The sequence below is a fragment of the Aricia agestis genome, chromosome 5, assembly GCF_905147365.1.
Source record: "Aricia agestis chromosome 5, ilAriAges1.1, whole genome shotgun sequence".
NCBI lineage: Eukaryota > Metazoa > Arthropoda > Insecta > Lepidoptera > Lycaenidae > Aricia > Aricia agestis.
The window spans coordinates 15,461,392-15,485,658 of NC_056410.1; the positions used below are offsets into that span (position 1 = coordinate 15,461,392).

The 24,267-nt window shown below is 36.5% G+C and overlaps 1 long non-coding RNA gene across 1 annotated transcript; it reads left to right on the plus strand.

Annotated features, from left to right (window-relative positions):
• Nucleotides 1-10,472: 10,472 nt before the first annotated feature.
• On the plus strand, nucleotides 10,473-11,844 carry LOC121726969. Its single transcript, XR_006035603.1, has 2 exons — nucleotides 10,473-10,781; nucleotides 11,733-11,844. It is a non-coding gene; the product is annotated as an uncharacterized LOC121726969 (long non-coding RNA).
• The last annotated feature ends 12,423 nt before the right edge of the window (nucleotides 11,845-24,267 follow it).

Sequence of the window (24,267 nt, forward strand, 5' to 3'; positions counted from 1 at the left end):
TGCTAGTTTTATTATTGCCTTTATTTAATAACAATAAATGACGTATTATTTACGAATTGATAACACGTCTACGTTGCTCTACGAGAGTCTACGCTTTGCTACGCCGCTCTACGTCGTCACCGGTTGGGGTACGTAGGTACGTTACGTTTAAATTCTACGTCAATGTACGACGTATATAATGCATAATGTATTATTGTACTTTTACAAAATAGTAGAAAAACTAAATAATTCTAATACCTATAATATTACTTTATATCGGAAAATTAACGTAGCATATTATTATGTCGAGAACTTGGGAGCAAAGCGGAAAAGCGTTTTATGCAACCCTTATGTGATATCTGAGGAGGAGAGAAAACTCGTTTATACTGCGCATATACTCATGCACTTTAAGATAGGTACTTGCGTTGTTGGACTGATATAAACTAGACGTTTCGCATAGCTCCGCCCGCATGAGTAAGGGAGTGTACCCATACTACGTGACCTACTTTTTAAGAATTTTTGACCCACCCCTCCCCCTGGTGACCACGCGTAGTATATGCCAAGACCCCCCCTTCAATTGTTCACGTGGTATTGACAAGAATAATTTTTGGCTATAAATAACCATAATAAATGCCAGTGTCAAGTATTTAATGTGGAGAATTGTTTTTCGTATGACGTTTCTGTCGGCGAAATTGACTACGTGACAAAAGTCTAGACCCCCTCCCCCCCTCTTGTGACGGAGCGTGGTATTTTGAAGACCCCCCCCCCTTAATGGGTCACGTAGTATGGGTATGTTCCCTAAGGTATTTCGCGGATTCCGCACATTTTCACACAAAAAAGTAGCCTGGTCCTACTCTATAACATATTCTGTGCCAAATATCATAAAAATGAGAGGGGCAGTAGTGAGAGAGATACGTTCAAATAATTTTCCCCGTTTTTCAACATTTTCCTCTGATTCTTCCCTCTTATTGATTGCAGCGTGATGATTTATAAATTTTTCTCGATAAAACTATCCAACACAAAAAATGTTTTAATATTTTATTCGAACTAGTTGTTTCTGAGATTAGCGCGTTCAAACAAACAAACAGCATAACAAAAGCTTTATAATATAAACGAGCTTTTGCCCGCGGCTTCGTTAACGTTAAGAAGTATTATTATATACAAACTTCCATCCTCTATTTGAACCCCTTGGAGTTGGAATTTATCAAAATCCTTTCTTAGCGGATGCCTACGTTATTTAAACATCTACCTGCATGGCAAATTTCAGCCCGATCCGTCCAGTAGTTTGGGCTGTACGTTGATAAATCACTATGTCAATCAGTCAGTCACCTTTAAGTTTTATATATATAGATATTAATGTATAGATTGCGCGCACATCTAAGCACAATTTTTCTTCACGACGTAGCTCACTTATAAGTTATAAATTATAACATAATGAATGTATGCACATTGTTAGCAACGTGCTTTTCTGAATATGTCCTGAGAATTTTCAAATTATCCTGTTATAGACCACGAGACCGCCGACATTACATATGCGATCGTGTTTTAGATAAGGCCTCACATGTTTCACGTCGTAAAAGATGTTATATGACTTGTAAAATTTTCATTTAGAGGTGCTCACTCACCGAGAGCATTCGCGTGTAATAATATCTTCTTCTTATATATAAAAATGGATTTTTAAATGTATTAGTCGCGCTAAAACTCGAAAATGCCTGAACGGATTGGGCTGATTTTAGTCTTAAAATATTCGTAGAAGTCCAGGGAAGGTTTTAAAGTGACGTCACGAAGTTCACCGGGACAGCTAGTAACATTATAGATTTGACTTAAAGCATTCCATCTAAGCAAGCTGACTTCACTGTCATGTAGCATTGATGTGATAAGTTGTATCAAGATCATTGTATCATTACAAGGTGCGCATTGTAATACTCGGTTCTCTTCCCTCACTGATGTAATGTTCAGTCGAACATGTAACGTTACATTACAAGCGATTGGTTCCCGTGAGGGAGCACCTTAACAACAGGCACTGTGAATTGTGAAAGCTAGATAACAGAAAAAATCTATATCTATGGCATTAATGTCTTAAATTCTCTTGTAAAAAAACTGCTCGTATTTCAAAGATATTATATTATTTGTACATTCCTTAATTATTTATATATTTTGATTGCTTTATAAGAAATTCGTTCCTATTTTAATCATAACTTCTACCTATTGCCCATTCAAAAGTATTCTGAACAACTGAAATAATAAACTTCTTAATGATAATATAATATAACTGTGTTTTATTTTTAATATAGACTTTAGAAATTAAGTGAAATACACTATCTCTATAAATATGTTTTTCTTCTTAACTTTATTTAATGAAAATAATAATAAATTACCATATTTTAGTTACCAAATATTATAAAAGTAATTTTTAATACTTGTTACATAATTTATTTGATGTTGAATATGATAATTTAAAATTAAGCCGAATACTTAATCTCAATTAAGTTAATTTCAAATTATAATATTGCTGACGTCATCGCTGGAAAACCCATGTTTTTATGTGACTCGAGACCAATAATTATCCGCTACAATTATTTCCTTGTTTTTGTATGTATTTACATAACTGTATCATGTTTGTGTCTATATTTAAAACCGATAAACAATTGTGATTATTAGATAAATAACGAGAATTTTTATAATATAATACTAGCTGTCCCGGCAAACGTTTCTCTGCCATATAAAGTATTTCACCTGTGATTTCACCCATATTATTTTATAATTTATTGAAGTAACTATATAAGTAGGTATGTCTAATGTCACCATGGCAACGTACATCGCTATTCCGTAGCATGCAAACAATGGTCGTCGTCAGTCTCGAGTTGTAATAATTTACTATTATTTGTTCAACAATTAATGCACTTATCAATATAATAAGTACCCAGTAGCCGACGACGAGCCCACCTTAGACGACGAATACCATCGCGCCATTAGAAGTACAATGTTAGACCCCATCAATACACCGCCTTCCGACTTGCCTTCATCCGATGAGTTTATTAAAATAGTAAATCTTTTGCCTATGAAAAAATCTGCGGGCGAGGATAAAATTTCAAACCTAATGATAAAACAATCCTATACAGCGGCGAACTCATCAATTTTATTCGTATATAATAAATGTATCGCGGAAGGTATTTTTCCAAAGGTCTGGCGTATCGGTAGTATAAAATTGATCCCCAAAGCCGGTAATAAACCTTCAGACGATCCAAAATCCTACCGTCCGATCACGCTTCTGCCGTGTTTAGGTAAACTGTTAGAACGCCTTATCGTACCGCGCCTGCTTCCCGATGGCCCTAAATTTCATAGTCAGCAGTATGGTTTCACTGCCAGGAAATCGACTATAGATGCGGCCTTAGAAGTTAGAAAAATAGTTAATCTATCAGAAACAAAATACGTTGTTGCTATCTCATTAGATATATCGGGTGCTTTTGATAATGCGTGGTGGCCCATGCTGCTATTAAAATTAAAAAATAGAGGGTGCTACTCAAACATTTACTACTTGATATGTTCTAATTTTCATAACAGTTTAACTAAGCTTCAACTTGGTCACTGCGTTCACGCTAAAACCCTGAAGTGCAGCTGTCCACAAGGTTCCGTACTCTCACCTAAATTGTGGAACGTAGGCTTCGACGATTTATTATATTATGCCTCCCCCTACCACCGCTTTGCATACTAGTTGGCTATGCCGATGATGGTTTTCTCATTATTCAGGCTAACTCACGTTCCGAAATTGAAACAAAAGCAAACCAAAGTTTAAACTTAATTTCGGACTGGGGCCACCGCAACCGCTTAAATTTTGCCGCGCATAAAAACTACCAAATACTCTTGAAGGGATCCCTCTTGTCGACACCCAGCATTAATGTTAACGTTAAACGCAAGCAGTCGCTCTGTTATCTCGGGTTTTACTTAGAAAATAAACTTTCGTTTTTAGATCATATAATTCAGACCGGTGAGAAAGCTAAACGTAACTTTTATTCACTTACCAAAATTTGCACTTCAACATGGGGTCTCTCATTTAAAACTCTCAAACTAATTTACTCAGCGACATTCCTAGGTACTATATGCTACGGGGCTCCCGTGTGGACTGACCGAGCAACTATTGGTAAGGCTCGTCGCAAATTATTACAAAGTCAACGTCATGCTCTCATATTCCTGTGTAAAGCTTACAGAACCACAAGTACCGAAGCTTTACCTGTACTAGCCGGAGTTTTACCCGTAGATCTTGAAATACAGCGTCGTGCGACTATGTACTACCACAATAAAAACATAGCCCGGACTTTTTAAACGCTCGCGATAAACCAAAAATTGCTAGATTGTTTGAACCCTTAGATGATTCAGTACGTTTCCTAATGTCCGAATGGCAAACTCCACAAAAGGTCGCCACCTTTATAACTTTTTTCCAGATATACGTCAATCATGCTCTCTGGGAGTGTAACCACTAACCTCTGGCAAAACGAAAGATCTATAATGCTTAATAACATACTTTGTAAATCTGGAGTCCCATATTACGATGATCTCGTAGACATCGCAAGGAACTGCCGTGCCTTTAAGCGTTTTTGTCATAATTATTACTGGAAACATTGTAACACAAGAAATTCCAACATTAACTTAGATCTAGCTTAGTAGTCATAATTAACATTAATTATTCCCGTGGTGCTTTCCCTTTAGTTCTTTGACTTTCGGTCATTGCAACTTTGTGCTGTCTCCCGCTTTTTATGGGGAGGGAAAACTGTATACTTCCTACTCCTCCTATCTTCTTCTGATTAATTTCGTTGCGGGTCCCAAGACAGCTTTAGCATGTCCCTCGGGCTCCCTGAGATCATATCAAAGGGTTTTCGTGGTTGGATACCGCTGTCGATCCTGGCGACACAGGAGATACAGTGGTGGGAATGTGTGGTGGGTCAAAGCCCGTTTAAAAAAAATACCCAGTAGCCGATTCTCAGACCCACTGAATATGCATATAAAAATTGGTTAAAATCAGTAAAGCCGTTTCGGAGGAGTACGCGGCCTATCATTGTGACACGAGAATTTTATATATAAGATTATAGTGTATTGACTATTGACACATATAATTTTATACAAAATTCTCGTGTCACGATGTTGTTGCACCCCTCCAAAACGGCTGGAACGATTTTGTTGAAATTTTTATCCTCGAATCTATATATATATATATATATATATATATAAAACTCAAAGATGACTGACTGACTGATTGACATAGTGATCTATCAACGCACAGCCAAACCACTGGACGGATCGGGCTGAAATTTGGCATGCAGGTAGAAATGACGTAGGCATCCGCAAAGGATTTTGATCAATTCTACCCCCAAGGGGTTCAAATAGGGGATGAAAGTTTGTATATAATAATACTTCTTAACGCGAGCGAAGCCGCGGGCAAAAGCTCTTATATTATAAATGTAAAAAATACAAGCCTAATTCCAATCTGTGCAATCTATCTATCAAATTTTTCAGATCACATTCAAGCCAAGTCTTTAACTTATTTTGTAATTTTAAATCAACATTCAGTGACTGTAATAATAGTTTTCTTTATTTTATAATAATTATAGTGGCTTGTCAATGAGCACAAGAGAAACAAAATATATTATGAAACTGCATATTTGGGGGAATTGATAGTTACACAGACGGCAAGCGTAAAGTGTTTTATGTATGTATCGGCGCATGTGGTCGATAATACCCATTAATTCCGATCAATCGCTGATCATTTCTCTTCTGTTTCCTTTATAAAATCCTTTGAAGTTGTAATTTGAAGACCCTCTTTTCCGAAAAAGTTAGTTAGTTCTAACTTAGTTTTCACTGGATTTCCCAAACCGCTTTTTTGCGCGGCAAGACTGAAAACTATCTTATTTTTTCAAGATATCGTTTTCATTTTAGATTTTAAAAGTAAAACATAACGCTTATAATTTGGGCCCGTGCTTTTTTTTTTTTAATAATTATTACCTATTTTTAAAGATAATAAACATAAATAGGTGATTTCCAATTTTGGTGGCTTGTCGCCGAACTATTTTACTCAATATCTAAACCGATTAACAGAAAACTTGATACTGTATTAGATTTTTATTTTTATGTAGTCGTTTTATAAAGTTGACATCATAATATATTAATTTTATTGTACTAACTTTTGTAGTTTAGTTTTTATGACACAGTTTAGGTCTGTCGCCGAGAGTTTTTAAATTTTGGTGGGATTTACGAAACACTGTTTCTACAAAATACCATTGATCCCATAAGCATAAAAAATACACCATTTACTTCACTAAGCCACACACTAACCAGTTTAGGAGGTGGCTGTAGGCTGGGTCGTACCAGTTTCTAGCCAGAAATGAATGAAAACTGTTTTATCACAAAACCTCCGATTTTATGCAATTTTGGTGTACTTAAATTATCCTACTTGTGGCAATAATATCATGTTGTTATTTTGAATATCGGTAGAGTTTTGGTTTTGTTTATAGTTAAGTTAATGTGCTATAACTTTAGTGCACGTAGTTTTTCCTTTAAGATTATTTTTCTCGCAAATTCCAATTTTGGTGGGTAGGAGGGTGTGTATAACGTTATTTTTTTCAAAATACCATTATTTCTTGAAGCATAAAAAATACGCCATTCACTTCATTCTTTCACATCTAACTCGTCTAGGTGATGGTTGTCGCACCAGTTTCCCTAAACACCTAATCCCCAATTTTGGTGGAAACAAAAATTTCCACCAAAATTATAATATAAAAAATGCAAGTTGTTGAAATCCACTCATTTATTTTATGTAGGTATGTTCACTTTCAGTGTAATAATCCGAATGAAAGAGGAAAATTAACAACCTCCTGGTTCAGCTTAACTGTGGTCTAGGAAAGCCCAAATAACAATAATCAATATACATGTCAGAAAATTAATCACTTTAACCTTAGCCCAAACTGATCACCAAAATGGCCATTCTATTCAGAATCCAAGACCCTTGTTATAACTCTCTGCTTCAGTAATTAGTTACTAAAAACTAAAATCACTTTTAAGCCCTAAAGCCATATTCAGAAACAATTAATAAGTATTCAAAACTAATCATCGCATAATATATGAAAATAAATAATAATATACTTATTACTACTACTATTGATTTTAAGCGTTTATTGAGTACTCATTGCTGCAATAAAGTAAATATGATAGCGAATTGAAGTGTAACTCCGAACACTAAAATATTATTACAATAATTATTAAAAACAAAACCTTTACCTACTATATTTAAATATAAAAAATGTCAAAATCCAAGTAGTCTGACATAAGTTTAATTAACGCATACTAAATACTGCTGCTTTTTAAATAATATAATATAATTTATAGATAATTTAAAACATGTTTCCTAAAAATTCAAAGCCAGTGTTATTCGTGCTGAATTAGGTAAAAAAGAGTTGAAAAAAATACATAGATAAAGCTGGCTGCATACACACATGTTTGGAAAAAGCGAACGTGTTGTTATTGTATTTTTATGACTTTTATGCCTAGTATAATTACGATAGAATAATTATACTAGGCTTAAATTATTCTTTTTTTTTTGACACAATAATTTGTTTTGACGTAATTTTAATTTTAAACTATTAACTATGAATTATATTTGACATTAGTTATTATTTATGATGTGCATTTTGACTTGAGAAATTTTATATAATTAGTAATTACCTATAAATTATTATTATGATGTGTTAAAATGATTTACTTTAAATTATATATACCATTATTGTCTCGCTATTTAAATAATGTATCGGTTGTTAATTTCATGTTGATAGATATTATTAATTAGAGGACTTAATTTTGCATTGCACACCATTTTAATATGTTTCATTCTACGAAAGATTCAATTGCATAATATATAGAATTAAGACCAACCTGTACTTCGTTCTGGCAATAAATGAATTATGAATTATGAATTTGACTGATTCCTTGCATTTGGATTTCCGAATACGGATAACGAATGCGGTAAACAAAAACGTGCGTATGTGGTCAGCTTAAGTATATTGTGTACGCATGTACAATGTATGGAACGTTGTCATGACACAGTGGAATTTTTTAAAATATGGTTCGATTTTCAAAACTACGCTCGCACGTAAACCCTGCAGGAATCCCCGCGGAATTGGAAAGTAACCTACTGATCCGGGCCAATGGAAAAATATTATTTACTTTAAAATATATTTTGTGTACTAATTTTTCAATACCTGTTGTCGCGTAGGAAATAAGTTAACCGTTATGCAGCTTGACTGTTGAATGCTATATTTAAATGAAGTTAATTATATTTGCGTGAAGAATAGACATAATATAAAAGAAGATTTCAAACAATTAAATATAATTAATAGGGCATAGTATTATTAGCAGCATACAAAACCGTTAACTTTTTATGTCGTTAACAAATAGCAAAAAAGTCAAAACAATAGACATTTTATTCTATTCGAAGACAATCAGAGAATCACATTGTCATACGCAAAAAAAGATGGAACTTATATTATCTAAAAATAAATATTTTCTAGTTGTTTCTTCCATTTTCAAAAGAGATTCATATCTTTTAAACCTAGGTAGACTTGTAATTAATGTAGCGAATTTTCGTAATAAATAGAATTTGTTTCAGAAGTCTAACAGTGTTGACTTTATTTTACTTACAAAGGGTGGGTTGCACCAAATTACTTTAACTATTAACTATAACTAAAATTTTAACTACAATGCAAAATGTCAAATCTTTGGTTAAAGTTAAAAATGGACGCCATCAAGACGCCATATTTAACCATAACCATAGAGCTCGATAAGGCTTAAAATGCACGTGGCGGAAAAAGGAACTAACGCTGTCATCATACAAAAATGCCATTTTTGGCAGTTCTCTTTTACCAGCAGCGCCCCCGCCCACGGTCTTATAAAGCCTTGTCGGACCAGCAACGTCTTCTGTCAAATTCTGTGGTCAAAGTTAAGGTTCAAGTTAAATTAGCCTTAACCATAACCATAACTTTGACCATAACTTTAACTTTAACCACGCCTCTGGTGCAACCCATCCTAATTTAAATACTATAACACTAGATGACGCCCACAACACTGTTGCGCCAAAATTCGTTTATCACTCGGTAACCGTACATTTTTCGAAGATAAAAAGTATTCTATGTCCTTTCTCGGGACTCAAAGTATCTCCATACCAAATTTCAGGAAAATCGGTTCAGCGGTTTGGGCCTGAAGAGGTAATAGAGAAATAGACAGACAGACACACTTTCGCATATTTTATAATTGCGGATTATTTTCGTACAAATTGCCCCGTGTATTATTTTCCTTTATGGTACAAATGTTTAAGACATAGGTCATGGCTGATGTTATACATTTTTTTTTGGTCGGTAAATATGGGCGTCTGCCTGGTCATCGGCAGACACGTCTGAGTGATGGTGTTCAGACACAGTACAGAGACCCTACTAGGGCTTGTCTAGGCCATTCCTCTGCGTTTACGTAGCGATGCACTGGAACACATAGCGCATCGCGACCCGCTCGGGGGATCTGTGCAATGGCACGGCGTCCCCACACCGATGCCCCGAGCTCCAAGGCTATGGCGGAACGTTTTGCTCGTCATAGTCGAATGTTATACACTTACCTAATATTTAACACCTACTTTAAGTTATGTACAATATCCATTGATTGAACCAGACGTGATATTGAAAGATGGTTTCATCAATGGCCGCGTGTTTTCAAAAAGATAACCTAATGGCTATTTATTTAGTAAGCCCATGTTTGCAACAGCTTTTTTCCCTTCGTATGTTTTCTGAAAAAAAATATACAAAAATGCTTGTATTGTAGTGTGCAGCTCAGGATCAAAGGTCCTTGTTGCCGTCAAATTTGTTTTGTTCGTTGCCGATACCTTCGAAAAATTAAGGTGACTTTAAAATACCGTATTGCTTCTAAGCGCACTTGTTTCTAGAATGTGCATAATTTTCGTGAGTGTGAACTTTAAATAAAAGATAGATACGTTACGTTCTTTTCAGAATTTATTACTTGTGGTTTTTCTTTTTTCCTGTTGGTTCCTAATTGCAATCTAAAAAACTTACATAATTGTGGTGTTTATAAGAATAGCCTACCTCTTCCCAAGTCGCAGCACTTACTATCTGAGATAGGCGTAATTAAAACAGATTGGACCACTCTACCTTACTAGAAACAAACATTTTAAAAGCACTATAAATAACAATTAGTTACATCAAGATATACAAACAACATAATCCCCAACTAGAAGGGCGATAGGTGAACATAACATGTAAATCAGATTACGTGGAGTTCAAAAACGTCGCACGAGAAATTTGTGAAACCGTAAACATCCTCATTTTGTATCATCATAGGGGTATTAACGACCCAACGTCACACCTGACCCGGTAAACAAGATGCATTAGAGCCATAACCCAAAGGTTGTGACGCATTAAGCTGATGACGCGCGTGCGCAGCTTATAACTACACGACCGCGCCGGCCGGAGTCACAACTCATCTCGCGCTTACAGTGATCGCACGCTACCCAAGATGTATACTAACCCGTTTGAGAGGAAGCATTCCGCGCTTATGCAGACCCTGGACCGCTTCATCAAGGGCGGGACCAGGTTGAGCTTCAGGAAGAAGAGCAACCTGACCAAGAGTGTCAGCAACGCCTCAACGATGTCCTCCGCGTCGTCCATCGAATGTGCCCAGAGAAACCTCAAGAGATGAGCGAACTGTGTTGTGTTGTGCTTGTGACAAAATTATTGCGGAGTCCCATTCTGTTAAAGGTTGGTATCTCTTACTATCCAATATTTTAATATAAGAGTTAGAGTGTTTGTATATTCATAACCGGCATTTCAGTTTAAGACTTTGTATTGAATTAGTACCGGCTTTTTAAAAGATAATTAATATGGAAAAGTTTCCGCTCTGGAAGCATGTAACATTAAATTTTAGTATTAATGAGTAAATATTATTTTTCATTTGCAAAATATAAATATTTTTAATATACTTCTCAAACAAATCATTAATATTATATTAATGTTTTGCGAACAACTTAACAACACAAATAACCTGACAGTCAGGTAAAAAATTAAGTATTTATAAGTTAACCATGATTAAGTTTACACAGAATTAATTTTAAATTAAAGGTGTATTTTCCATGAAATAAATAGCATTATTATTCATTCATGATAATTTAAATGAACATAAGTGGTTTTTTTTTCAATTTTTACAAGGATTAAGAATTAATATTACTTGAATTTTGGAGATAAATATTTTAATGGTATTAAGAAATACGTATTACTTAAATTTTGTTATGAATATACAATCAATACTAATCAAAACGATATACGAAGATAAAAGCGAGCTTTTTCAACTTCAAAATTTAGAGACATTTCTGAGTTCCTTCTAATTGTTGTACTTTACACTAATTATTATAAATCATAGTATTTTAGTGTAAAAAAGTTTTATTTCGTTTTATAAACAAACTTTGCTAGTATTCTGATTATAAATGAGTCCCAAAATATTTTCAATTGAGCAAATGCGCATCACATCTTAATCAATCTCTAATTATTATCTACTTCGTAGATCTCTACATATTTTAAACAAAGTTTTTGCTATAAACACGCAAAACATAATTAGAATTATATCATTTTGGCAATTAATTTGGCATTAAGAAAAAGTATATCATTTAATGTAAATTGAATATAAATTAATGTTAATTTTTTTTTTGTTCACAGATTGAGTCGGGACTGGACCCATGACCGACCGATTGACGTCAGCTGGGGTCATTTGTATCCATTAGTTTTGGAAGTCAGATGTATAATGTGTATGAACATTAAACTGATTTAGATAATCACTTCTTTCATTTACGTCCTTAGAAATGTTATAAATATGTTGTTAAAACCATTTTGTTAATAGCTCTCAAATTATCATAGATACTGAGAAATCAAAATTCTGCAAAATTGTGCTTGCAAAATGGTTTTACACTAATCGAAAGCCTTCTTCCAAAATAAAGATGAAAACTTGCCAAAAGTGAGAACCTAATTCACAATAGAAAACAATGCTTATTTCTACGCCATAATATTTAATCTCAAAATTAATTTTGTTACCATTCTTGTGGCTTGGACATGATTGTCATGATGATTGCAAAGCTGTCTATAGCACGCACACTGCACAATCAACAATCATAGACAATATTATAACTACATGTTTGTAATCGCCAATATTTGGAGACATGAGTGAATGAACCGAATAAAAAAGCAGTTACTAATTTTTTTCCTCAGAATTTGAATAAACCTTAAAACTAACATACCTCATCATCTAGCTAATATATCTACAAATAATCCACATTATTTTGATTTCAAATAATTTCCCAGGCCCTAGAGCCTCCATTTGTGCAAAAAAACGTTAATTTTTTAACTGCGTTCTTCCACTCATGTCTTCAATTATAAACGTATAATATGTAGAGTAGCAAGGCTACATGTTTGTAATCCATACTAATATTATAAAGGCGAAAGTGTGTCTGTCTGTCCATCTGTCTGTCTATCTATCTGACTGTCTGTCTGTTACCTTTTCACGCCCAGACCGCTGAGTCCCGAGAAAGGTCCATTTTTCCAGGATAAAAGTATCCTATGTATACTTTTATCCTGGAAAAATGGACGGTTTCCGCGCTATAAACGAATTTTGGCGCAACGGAATTGCGGGCGTCATCAAGTCGACTATATTTGTCCATCATAGGCTATGCCGGGTCGGTTCGCCGCCTAAGGGCCAGGCCACTGCTTTGCGGCGTCGTATCGCAAAAACGACATCGCACAGAAATTCGATGCGTTGTCACAACGCAAAAATTTCATCGGAAATCTCGCTGTCGCGTCTCAAATTTCCACGATGCGTTCTGCGACGTCGTAGATTTTTACGATGCGACGCCGCAATGCACTGTTGTGGCCTGGCCCTAACATGTAAACAAACTGAAGATGTAACTGGCAGCGTGTATCTATGTCATACACGTGACTGCCTGCCCTACATTTCAAAGTTTATAGCAGTTTATTGTATTGTTATTATGTTATAATACATGAGAATTTGAACTTTAAAGCCTAAACGTGCGGCACAGTTTTGACAGCCCCGGATCTTCAATTTTTTTAAGGCGGGGCAAAAACTGAAAAATGCTGCCCCACCTACCTTATGTTTATTTTCACCTTTATCATCCATATAATTTCAGCTATCAATATGTATATTTAACAGGGTAGGGTTCAAAAGCGAGCGGGAGCCGGGCGTGTTTTGAATTTGAACTATGTCTACGCGCCTCGCGAATAATAAAGGTGCGTGCAGCACGTCTCACTCCGCGCTCAGGGTATTGGTCAAGTTGATATGGCCATTATATTTTATTCCGTGATCAAAGTTAAATAAATGATGAGTTGTTCATTGGTCCGTGAAGTGTGAATTTGGCCGCCCTCTGAATTTGCCGCCCGGGGCATAGGCCCCGGCTTGCCCCCCCCTAGATCCGGGGCTGAGTTTCGATTGCCAGTTTTTGAAAACAATCGGTAGACCACGGGTGTGCCTTACCCAGACATAACCTAAAATAATAATAATGATTTATAGAATTATAGAAAGTTAATAATGAAATTAATTAGAATCCATGTATGGAAACTTTCTACAATTAATCTAAAGGAGGAATTTTATAAAATATTTTAAAAAATATTACCAACTTCTTTTCTTATAATATAAGGGGCAAACGAGCACACCTATCACTTGGTGGAAGGCAACTACCGTCGCCCATGGACACTCGCAACATCAGAAGAGCTGCAGGTGCGTTGCCGGCATTTTAAGAGGGAATACGCTCTCTTCTTGAAGGTTTGCAGGTCGTATAGGTCCGGAAATACTGCTGGTGACAGGTCGTTCCATAGTTTTACAGTACGCGGCAGAATTTACGCAAAAAACGCACGGTTGGAGACTGCCTGCAAGGTGATGAGGATGGTGTATTTATATTTATTTTAAAAAAACCTTTTATCTTTTTTTCTTTTGTAATGGCATGGTAGCAGTTTAGGTTCTGTATAATTAATTATCGTAAAGGCTACTTTTTATCCCTAAAAGGAAGATGCAGCGGATGTAATATGGGTAAAAGTAGTTATAAATAAATGTTAAATAAAGTATTTTAATTATAGTTGAAATGGGGTGTAAAGATAAGATTAATAAAGAGACGTCATATCGCACTGGACAAAAGACTGTGACAAGTAAAGAAAGACCTCCCAAGATAATGTAAATAGATTTAGTACCTAATTAAACAATGTCAGTGAAGTCGACAGGAGTCAGTCAGAGAACAAAAAATCGACTTTAATTTAAAATATTATATTTTTTTCTGGGTTTATTCATAACTCATATTCATCGAACTTCAGAATATAATAATCAAATAGCTTAACCTATATAAGTTACGGAAATTATATTAATCTAAGTTGTATTGGCTTCAGCGTCACAAATCATATTACAATTATTATACACTCTTCATCTCAAATTCGATCGGTTTTTACTCCTATTTTCTATTATCAAGACACGCGGCGAGCGCGTAACCGCCACTGTACAAGGCGCGCTGATATGAATGTTATTTTAATGTCCTTCACGTCGATATTCGTACTGACAGACATTGACCTGCTTATTTTACTTACTACTGGGACTACTGGACCTTAATCAATTATCAGGCATAGAATTCAATGAAGACGATTATTTATTCACAAGTTAGAGTCCAGAGTAAATGAATAACGATAAGGGTCTATACAGACGAACTGCAATCCAACCGCAAATTAGCAGTTCAAGTGCAATTTGAATGGAGTTGACTGCAGTCTGCAATAGAACTGCAAACTATTATCAACTGCATTCAAACTGCACTTGAACTGCAATTTGCGGTTGTATTGCAGTTGAAATGCGGTCCGTCTGTATAGACCCTAAGCGATAAAACACCGTTTCTAATTTCTGCTCATATGTAACATAAAAAATACAAGTAATACGAAATTCTAATAAGACGATTGTTGCGGCTGCACCGCAACGGGGCGCGCGGGGCGCGTTCTCCTAGCTGCGCCGGCGCATGCGCCTAATGGCGGCTCTCGACATAGGCGAACGCGTTGGCCAACGCGTCTGCAGACGCATTGGCCCAATGTGTAGAACGGGCGTTCGCGCGTTGGCCAACGTCTAAATACCTACGGCCAACGCGCGAACGCCCGTTCTACACATTGGGGCCAACGCGTCTGCAGACGCGTTGGCCAACGCGTTCGCCTATGTCGAGAGCCGCCATTAGACGCGAGCGCACACTACACAGCTATATTTGATATACTTTTACTTTTAAACTTTAGGCAACTGCATCGTTCATTCCATAATTGTCATCGTAGGCGACCAGATCTTACCTTGTAACATTAGCAACCTTTATCAATACAGTCCACTTAAGTTTTTAAATATTTTATTTAAAACCTGGTAGCCTACACGATTCTCTACTTTTTTCATTCACAAGAGCCTTAAAGTAGAAAAATAGGGATAAGCGATAAAACACTCATATAATATTATGTAACATAAGTACATATTTTATATGTATATAATACTTATTTTCCTTTCCACTGATTCAGTTACTCCAAGCCAAGTGAAGAATCATATCTACTTGATAAAATTATTCCTTCACCGATATTTCAAGGTGAGGCGATATTTGCGCGAACTGTAACCAAACGGAAGTGAGGCCCAAACATTAAAGATAATCTAAATAGTATCAATAAACAATATAATTGCTAGTTTCCTAGTTCAAATACTGTGATACGGTGCATGTCATGGCCGCTGACATACATCCGTAAATATGACATATATTTACATGATACATGATACATTGTATCATGTTGTATTTACTAGTGAATATGCTATCGGTTTATTGAAAGAAATCCAAATAAAATATTACCAAGATAGACGTATAAATATACAATGTGTCCCGACACCGGTGTCCGATCCCTTAATGTCATGATCTATGGCATATTTTATCGACAAATTGGCTCTCAAATTTTTTCTCTTTTATCTTCATAGGATATTTTCATGAGAAGTACTGGTCAGATTAGTGTGAAAGCCCGAGAAAAACTAAAATGGCTGCCATTTTACAACCGTGAGAGAGAGAAAAAATTTGAAAGCCAATTTGTCGATAAAATATGCCATAGATCATGACATTAAGGGAACGGACACCGGTGTCGGGACACATTGTATATTTATACGTCTATCTTGGTAATATTTTACATGGATTTCTTTCAATAAACCGATATCTGGACATATTGTATACGTATAAAATATCCAAAAAGTTATAAGATCTAGTTCAGAACCAAGTTTTTGACGTTAGGTCACTGTTAGTCCTAAGTCCTGACTCTACAACGCACTCTACCAGTAGCGCGTAGGGTTGCCAGGTGTCCGGATAAAGCCGGACACAGTCAGGCTTTTTGGTGGCATGTCCGGCCAAAATTAGAGGGAGTCCGGCTTTTGTAGAGCTCGGAATCTATAATTTTATATGAAAATCCTACTAATTTTAGACGGTTTGACATTTAATAAGATATAAAATCTTTTAGATCATAGATGTTAAATCATTTAAATAAATCTAAAACGCGCTGCCAAAGGCATTGTTTTAGCCTTTACAGAGAATTTAGGTATACTGAAAGTTTCCGACTTTTTTACCAATATGTCCGGCTAAGCTGACTGCTTTGTCCGGCTTTTTGGCTTAGCAACGGCAACCATAGTAGCGCGGAGTTCCTAAAACTACATCACAACCAAGAACCATTTTTATCGGGTTCTTTTTACTCTTACATTTTGGTGATCATCCAAGTCTCTACATTTCTATCTCTATTATACTCGTAATGGCTAAAGCAATTTTGCACACAACCGTGCTCAAAAAAATAATATTTTTTTTATATTTTCTGGCATTAACAAAACTAACTAAACTTTAATATTATTTTTTTTTATACTGGTTTCAGTATAAAATACATAAAGTTTATCCTGAAACATACAATTTTGTTGTCAAAAATATCAACATATTGTCCTTGCCGTAAAATGTTTTAGGTCACAACTTCCCGTTGGATAATGCTTAAGGTCGCCTGTTTTTAAGTAAATTTCATGTATTTCTGAAATAAATAAGCCTACTTCCTCCGTCAAAGTTACGACAGTAAAAGATACCTCTCTAGGGAATGCCACAATTACCACCGAGGAAATTGATTCCTAGGCAGCATCGTTAATTGGTCAGATCATGTCAATTCAATGTTAATAGTGATAAGATAATAGCCCAGTAGGGTTAGTTCAGCCTTGTATGGGAAGCTAAAATTAATTATAGTCAGAATTCTTTTTGTACCAGTGTTTAGAGGAGGTCACAAATAGCTTAAATTAAAAAACTCGACCAAATCCGACGAGTGCGTTAGCCGCCATTTAATGATCTATCACCTACAACTTTGTTTCTAGAATTACTTTTGCTAAATTTGATAATATTTGACATACAAGCGAAATTATACTTTGCCTTGTTTTTTGCATTTATCTCCGTAAATATTGAATTTACAATGAAAATTATAATCATTCAAAGTGTAGTAAATTAAATTTACAACAAATTTAGTCCTTATCATTTTCGTAAAAAAATAAAATAAAGGAGATATAGCTAAAAAAATATTGGACCTTCAAACCAATATGGCGGCTAACGCCCTCGTCGGATTTGGTCGAGTTTTTTAATTTAAGGCGGGGATTAATCTCAATCCAAAATGATAACCTTGCACACAACCAAAGACCAAGCGTATACGCATCGCAATAAGATTCATTTTAACTTAGCATAAAACTCCAGTTACTCGGGCGGATCTTCTCTATTTTTCATGTTTTTTTTTTAAATATCTTTGGAAATAAACATTAAGAATGAAAATTGTTCGGTTAAGGGCATTTTGATATAGATTTACTAACAATTTATTCAAATAAAATGTATAATTATCCTAGTTAATACTTATATTTCGATGAATTAGATTTTTATCGGAGGTGAGTTTGTAAATTAATTACAGCCAAAGTAATACGTTTTATTAAAATGTTTATGGTTTAAGGTATTTTAAATATTGTGCTTTATATCTCATATTTTTAACACTTCGTTACTATATTGGAACTAGGTAAACCGGGAGTCACTTAATAACAAATTGGGCTTTTGTGACCTCTTCTAAACACTGGCGCAAAAAAATTCTGACTATAATTAATTAAAAAAAAAATTTTTACCCTACTGGGGTACAATATGTCGGCTGGATTTGACTTTGCTGGGGTTGATAAAACTACTACTACGAATCAACTTCTCTGATAGTACATCCTAGTTTTCAATAAGCAAATTACAGCTTGTTTTCTCGATTCCCATGAACAATACTTTAATATTATACTCACAAAGTACGTAATTCCAAAATATTATCATTATAGGTATTACAGTACCTATTCAAGTGACAGAGTCATGAACTTCATTATTTATATAACTTTAGATAATTTATCGTATGTGAATGTGACAATGATAATTTAGCGATACAAAAACCGTCTCCAGTTAAAGGTTAATAGCAATCGTACTTTGCGCTTGCTTCGGCTCGAACTGGTTTGATTCGGTAACAGCAGGGTTTGATGATAGGTAATTGGGAGGAATAAGGATGTAGCTTTTAACCAATATAGTCGGGAACGATTTGCCAAACCCTCGGGTTCGTCCGTACGATAACAGCATAAACGCTTAAAGGTATACTGCTTACTCATATCTACAATATACAGGGTATAACAAAACTAAGAGATAATACTTTAGGTGTGTATGGGTCCTCTATATAGAGTTCGTTTTGAAAGTAGCAGCGCTGAAGGAGTAACTTTTTTCACCTTTGTATGGAAAAATTCACGCCACGCAGGCGCTTGCCCAGGGGCGTAGCGTACCTTAAGTCTGTAAAATGCTGGAAAGGGTTATCGTCGCACGTCTCACTGAGCACCTCAACCGAGTTGGCCCGAACCTGAACTCTAACCAGTTCGGATTCCGAGCAGGACGATCGACCATCGGTGCGATTGCTCAGTTGCGGACGATAGTGGAAGAAGAAGTTGCTCAGGGCGGAGTAGTCTTGGTAGTGTCACTTTTTTTTTTTTAATGAAATAAGGGGGCAAACGAGCAAACGGGTCACCTGATGGAAAGCAACTTCCGTCGCCCATGAACACTCGCAGCATCAGAAGAGCTGCAAGTGCGTTGCCGGCCTTTTAAGAGGGAATAGGGTAATAGCGGATGGTAGGGAAGGGAAGGGAAGGGAATAGTTGAGGGTAGGGAAGGGAATAGGGTAGGGATTAGGGGATTGGGCCTCCGGTAAACTCACTCACTCGGCGAAACACAGCGCAAGCGCTGTTTCACGCCGGTTTTCTGTGAGAAGAAGCATGGCTCTCCCACGTATACTTGACATATCGAATGCCTTTAACTCCTTGCCCTGGGCAACTATCAAAGAGGCACTTCGGTACCATGAAGTGCCCAAGTATTTAAGAAGGACAGTTGGAAGTTACCTCTCAGTAAGGTACATAGAGTTCCCGACTAAGAACGGCTGGGGTAAAATGGCAGTGGTATGTGGTGTTCCAAAAGGGTCATCTCTTGCGATGCGTAGTGACAGTGTGGGCCTAACGCCTGGCACTTTAGAGGCATCCGCTGGCAGGGTTGCGGTTGTGTATTCCGCGTATCCCATGGCTCTTCCTTAAGCGGAAGAGCAGGAACACCGTTGGTGTTTTAGTGGGTATGCCCGGGCGCGGCCCTCCGCCCCCAGGGAGTCCCACATACCCCGGTAGCCCTTCCCAGACTGCCGGGGATGCGTAAACGCATTTCCCCAACGAAAAAAAAAAAGGGGGGGCGTAGCGTACCTTGGCCCCCCGTATAAAAATTTGTTTGGGGGCCCTTAGGAAGGGTAAAGATTTCTTATATAAGAAAAAAAATGTTTGCATAAAATTAAAAGAAATATTTATTCATCATAATAATTATCTATCCGTCACGTTTTTAAAAACCATTAAAATTAAATATTAACTCTCCTTGCCTTATTTTCGGCGAACCGATTAATTAAATCATTCATAGCTGATGATGACTTTAGTTTTTCTAAAGTTTCTGCCTCTATGGACAATAGTGACAGGTCTGACAGGCGTTTCTGCCCCATAGAAGTTCTTAAAATTTGAACGCACGCTTTTCGGGAAAAAATAAATTGCTTTTACTTTTCTCATATCTCAGATTTAAAAAATTTGGGAAGTTTTTATTAACTTTCGCTTACGCACCTTGGGGGCTCCGTATAATTAATACGGCTGATACGGCGGTAGCTACGCCCCTGCGCTTGCCCATACAAATCACAAAAATATTGCTCTTTCAGCGCTGCCCTGCCCTGTTCTTGATATAGACCACATACCCTAACCCCACTTAGTTTTTTTACACCTTGTATAATAATAATTAATAATTGAACTTACTTGAAAAAATGTCGTGGCTTTTCTTTAGACCCAATTTCACATGTTGCCTGTTAAAGTTAATGTTGGAATTAGTATCACGGTACCTCTTTCACTTTTCATAGGAACGAAAGAGAAGACATGATATTTTACATGACGTTGGTGAAATTGGGCCTTAACCTAATATTTCTTTAGGATTAACTTTAACCCCGACCGTCGAGAGTGCGCCTTATAAAATATTTTAATTACAGCCTATAGCAGTCAGTGCATCATTAGAAATCCGAAGCCTTAATCAGTCAGTGCACATCATTAGAAATCCGAAGCCTTAATCATGGTCTGTACTCTAAACGCAATGAAAGACAAACTTGAAACCCCCCCTCTTTTTTTTGGGGGGGGCTAAAAACATGGATGTGTTTTTAACCTACATGTATCTACCAACCAACCATGAACCAACCCATTAAACCTTCCTTAAGAGGATTCCACGAATCGAAGATTTTCTGTTCTTTTATTAGAACTTTTGTCGTGTTGTCTTTATCGCGCTCTGCGGTGGGAGACTTGAGATTGGTGAGACAGCAATACATTTTCAAATACCTATTTTCAATTTCTCTCGCCCCTGGTGTATCCTCTTAACAACTGCGCTTTTTTAAGATATTCACATAACTCTATTGGAGTGGCTCAACCTATCCCGATTGGTATGTAGTCGGTGATTGGAATGGACCCATTCGTTCAATGAATAAATATTTTCAAACACGTGCCCGGAGCGATGCATTTCAATTGTGCTACTCGATCAACTTGTTTTTCACTGATTGATCCAATGAGCAAAAGACTATAAGACCCACTTATGTCAATCTGCAAGTACAGCTTGACTACAGAAAGGGTTTCTATGTACGGGAAAATAGACGAAGTGATGCTTAAAAAGAACAGGAACAGGAATTAAATTAAAAAAATATAACGTTAATCAAATCAAACCTGTAAGGCCGGCCATAGACGGACCGCATCTCGAAACCGACTGCTCTAGCTAGAGCGGTCGCGTTGAAATTTGCACCGAGCGCTCAATAATGCGGTCCGTGTATTGCGGATATGAATTGAGTATGAAAACTGCAGAAAATACGTGGGAGAGCCATGCTTCGGCACGAATGGGCAGGCTCGGCCAGAGAAATACCACGTTCTCACAGAAAACTGGCGTGAAACAGCGCTTGCGCTGTGTTTCGCCGAGTGAGTAAGTTTACCGGAGGCCCAATCCCCTACCCTATTCCCTTCCCTAGCTTCCCATCCCTACCCTCCCCTATTACCCTATTCCCTCTTAAAAAGCCGGCAACGCACCTACAGCTCTTCTGATGATGCGAGTGTCCATGGGCGACGGAAGTTGCTTTCCATCAGGTGACCCGTTTACTCGTTTGCCCCCTTATTTCAGAAAAAAAAAGCCGCACTGCAACTTTTCTTTTTTTCGACTGCAAAATGCGGTCCCTCTATGGTCGGCCTTAGTGTTAGTCTTCTACTGTAGTTTTCGAACTCGTGTGAAATGTTCTCATCTGCAAGAAATTTCTTGTACAATTAATTTAAATAACAATTAATTCATTGAATAGATTATCTATCTTAGATATAAATAAAAATGAATCCATATTTCCCTTGGTCACGACATTACGCGTAAACGGCTGGACCGATTTTGCTGAAATTTGGTATAAAGATACTTTGAGTCCCGGGAAAGAACATAGGATACATTTTGTCCCGGAAAAATGTACGGGTCCCACACAATATGATTATATAAACTTTTATGATTTGTGCATAAACTATTCAATCGATGTACGGGAACGACTATAAACTAATGTCCATGCGGACGAGGTCGCGGGCAACAGCTAGTACTGATTAATTGTATAGTTTACATTAAAATAATAAACACAAAAAAGTGATATCTATTCACTAATCAGTGAGAAATTGAATAGTCACCGATATAATAATTAATAATATATATTTTTTGTATCGCTCTAAGCTCTACAGTATGTAGACACATATCCGTTACAGCTAACAACGATATTACACAGTTTAGCCGTATATAAGTATATAAGATAAGTTTGGAAAAATCAGGGCTTTTCGGAGCACTTAGGGTCAACCCACACGTACCACAACCACCACGTCGCAACGACAAAATGCCGTCAAGCAGTGGTTACGTGTGAATGGTGACGCTGCAGCTTTTTGGTAGTTGCGTTGTGGTACCTACAAAATGTCGACGTGGATGCGTTGTCGCCAATAGTTGCGATGTGGTTACGAACGAAATACAATGAAATGGACGGGGGGAAGAGCGCGGGCGGTGTACGCGCACTGTCAATGCATCGACGCAACGTTGTGGTTGCGATGCGGTCGGCCACTAGTTCGCTTGTGGTTGCGATGTGGTCGGTATCACACAAATGGTCGACAATGACTCCAAATGTGCTACGTGGGAATAGTCCAGTTCATTTACAATACGAAATATTATACGCCCGACCACGTGGTGTGGTTGTGGATGTCGTGTGGTTGTGGTACGTGTGGGTTGGGCCTTAATCTACTGACGATGTCAAAATATTCAGACAATGAAGTAGTTCTTTAATGTCCTTTGTAAACGTTAGATGTAACGAAATAAATAAATAAAATAAAATAAATAAATAAATAATTACTTCCATAAAGTGCTACAGTACATATGAATTCTTCATATTAGGCGGTCTGAATTGACTTACATTCACCATGCAACTTTTAAATCTCTTTTAGGCTAAGAGCGAATTGTGCAGGTCTATCGTAACGTGTTATATATAATACGAGCCTATAGCAACTGCTATTAAACAGGCGCGTATTTATGTAATTAATTATTATTACATAAAAACCACAAAATATGACGACTGATTTATTAAGGTGACTCTGACTCTAACTCTGCTCACGTGATTTCAAATTACGTGCTGTTAAAATATAAGATAAGGACATAAATAATAATTTTTAACAATTATACTATAAAAAGAATTGTCTACTCCTTCAGTCTAAAATGAATTAAATATTATTGTGGCTTGAGTTCGGTTTCCAACAAAAAATTGGAAAAGCCTTATTTCCCTACTCTGAGCAATTCACATAGCAACAATTATACTGATTATATACTGATTAATGGTGTCTACTTTTTGCGTTTCTTGAATTAGTAATGATGGTACAATGTTTCTGGGTACGTAACGGTCGCTATCCTTCGATTTTTTTAACTTGACCTCAGTTACTAGTAAAACCGGATGAAAATACACTCAAATAAATCATTCATGAATTCTTCGATAGTCACGAGTACAGGCACGAGGTACAGAAACATTATGTCCATATCATCCTACTAATCTATCTATCTTCTATATACTTATAAAATTACATGTCCTGACTGACTGACTGACTGATTCATCATCGCTGAGCAAAAACTGTAAAAGTTACAGCCACGAAATTTGGTGAGTAGGATTGTTTTATTAAGTAGACACCCACTAAGGAAGGAATTTTGAAAATTTGACCCCGAAGGGGGTGAAATAAGGGTTGAAAGTTTTAATGAAAGTCCGTCAATTCTTGAGTTAGAAACATGAAACTTTATTTTTGGGTTACTGATTAAAAATGAATGGATACGTATTTAAGCGTTTTTGGAAATTCTACCCCCAAGGGGGTGAAATTGGGGTTGAAAGTTTGAATGAAACTCCGTTATTTCTTGAGTTAGAAACATGAAATTTTATGTTTGGGTTACTAATTAAAAATGATTGGATGCGTGTTTAAGCGTTTCTGAAAATTCTACCCCCATGGGGGTGAAATAGGGGTTGAAAGTTTAAATGAAAGTCCGTCATTTCTTAAGTTAGAAAC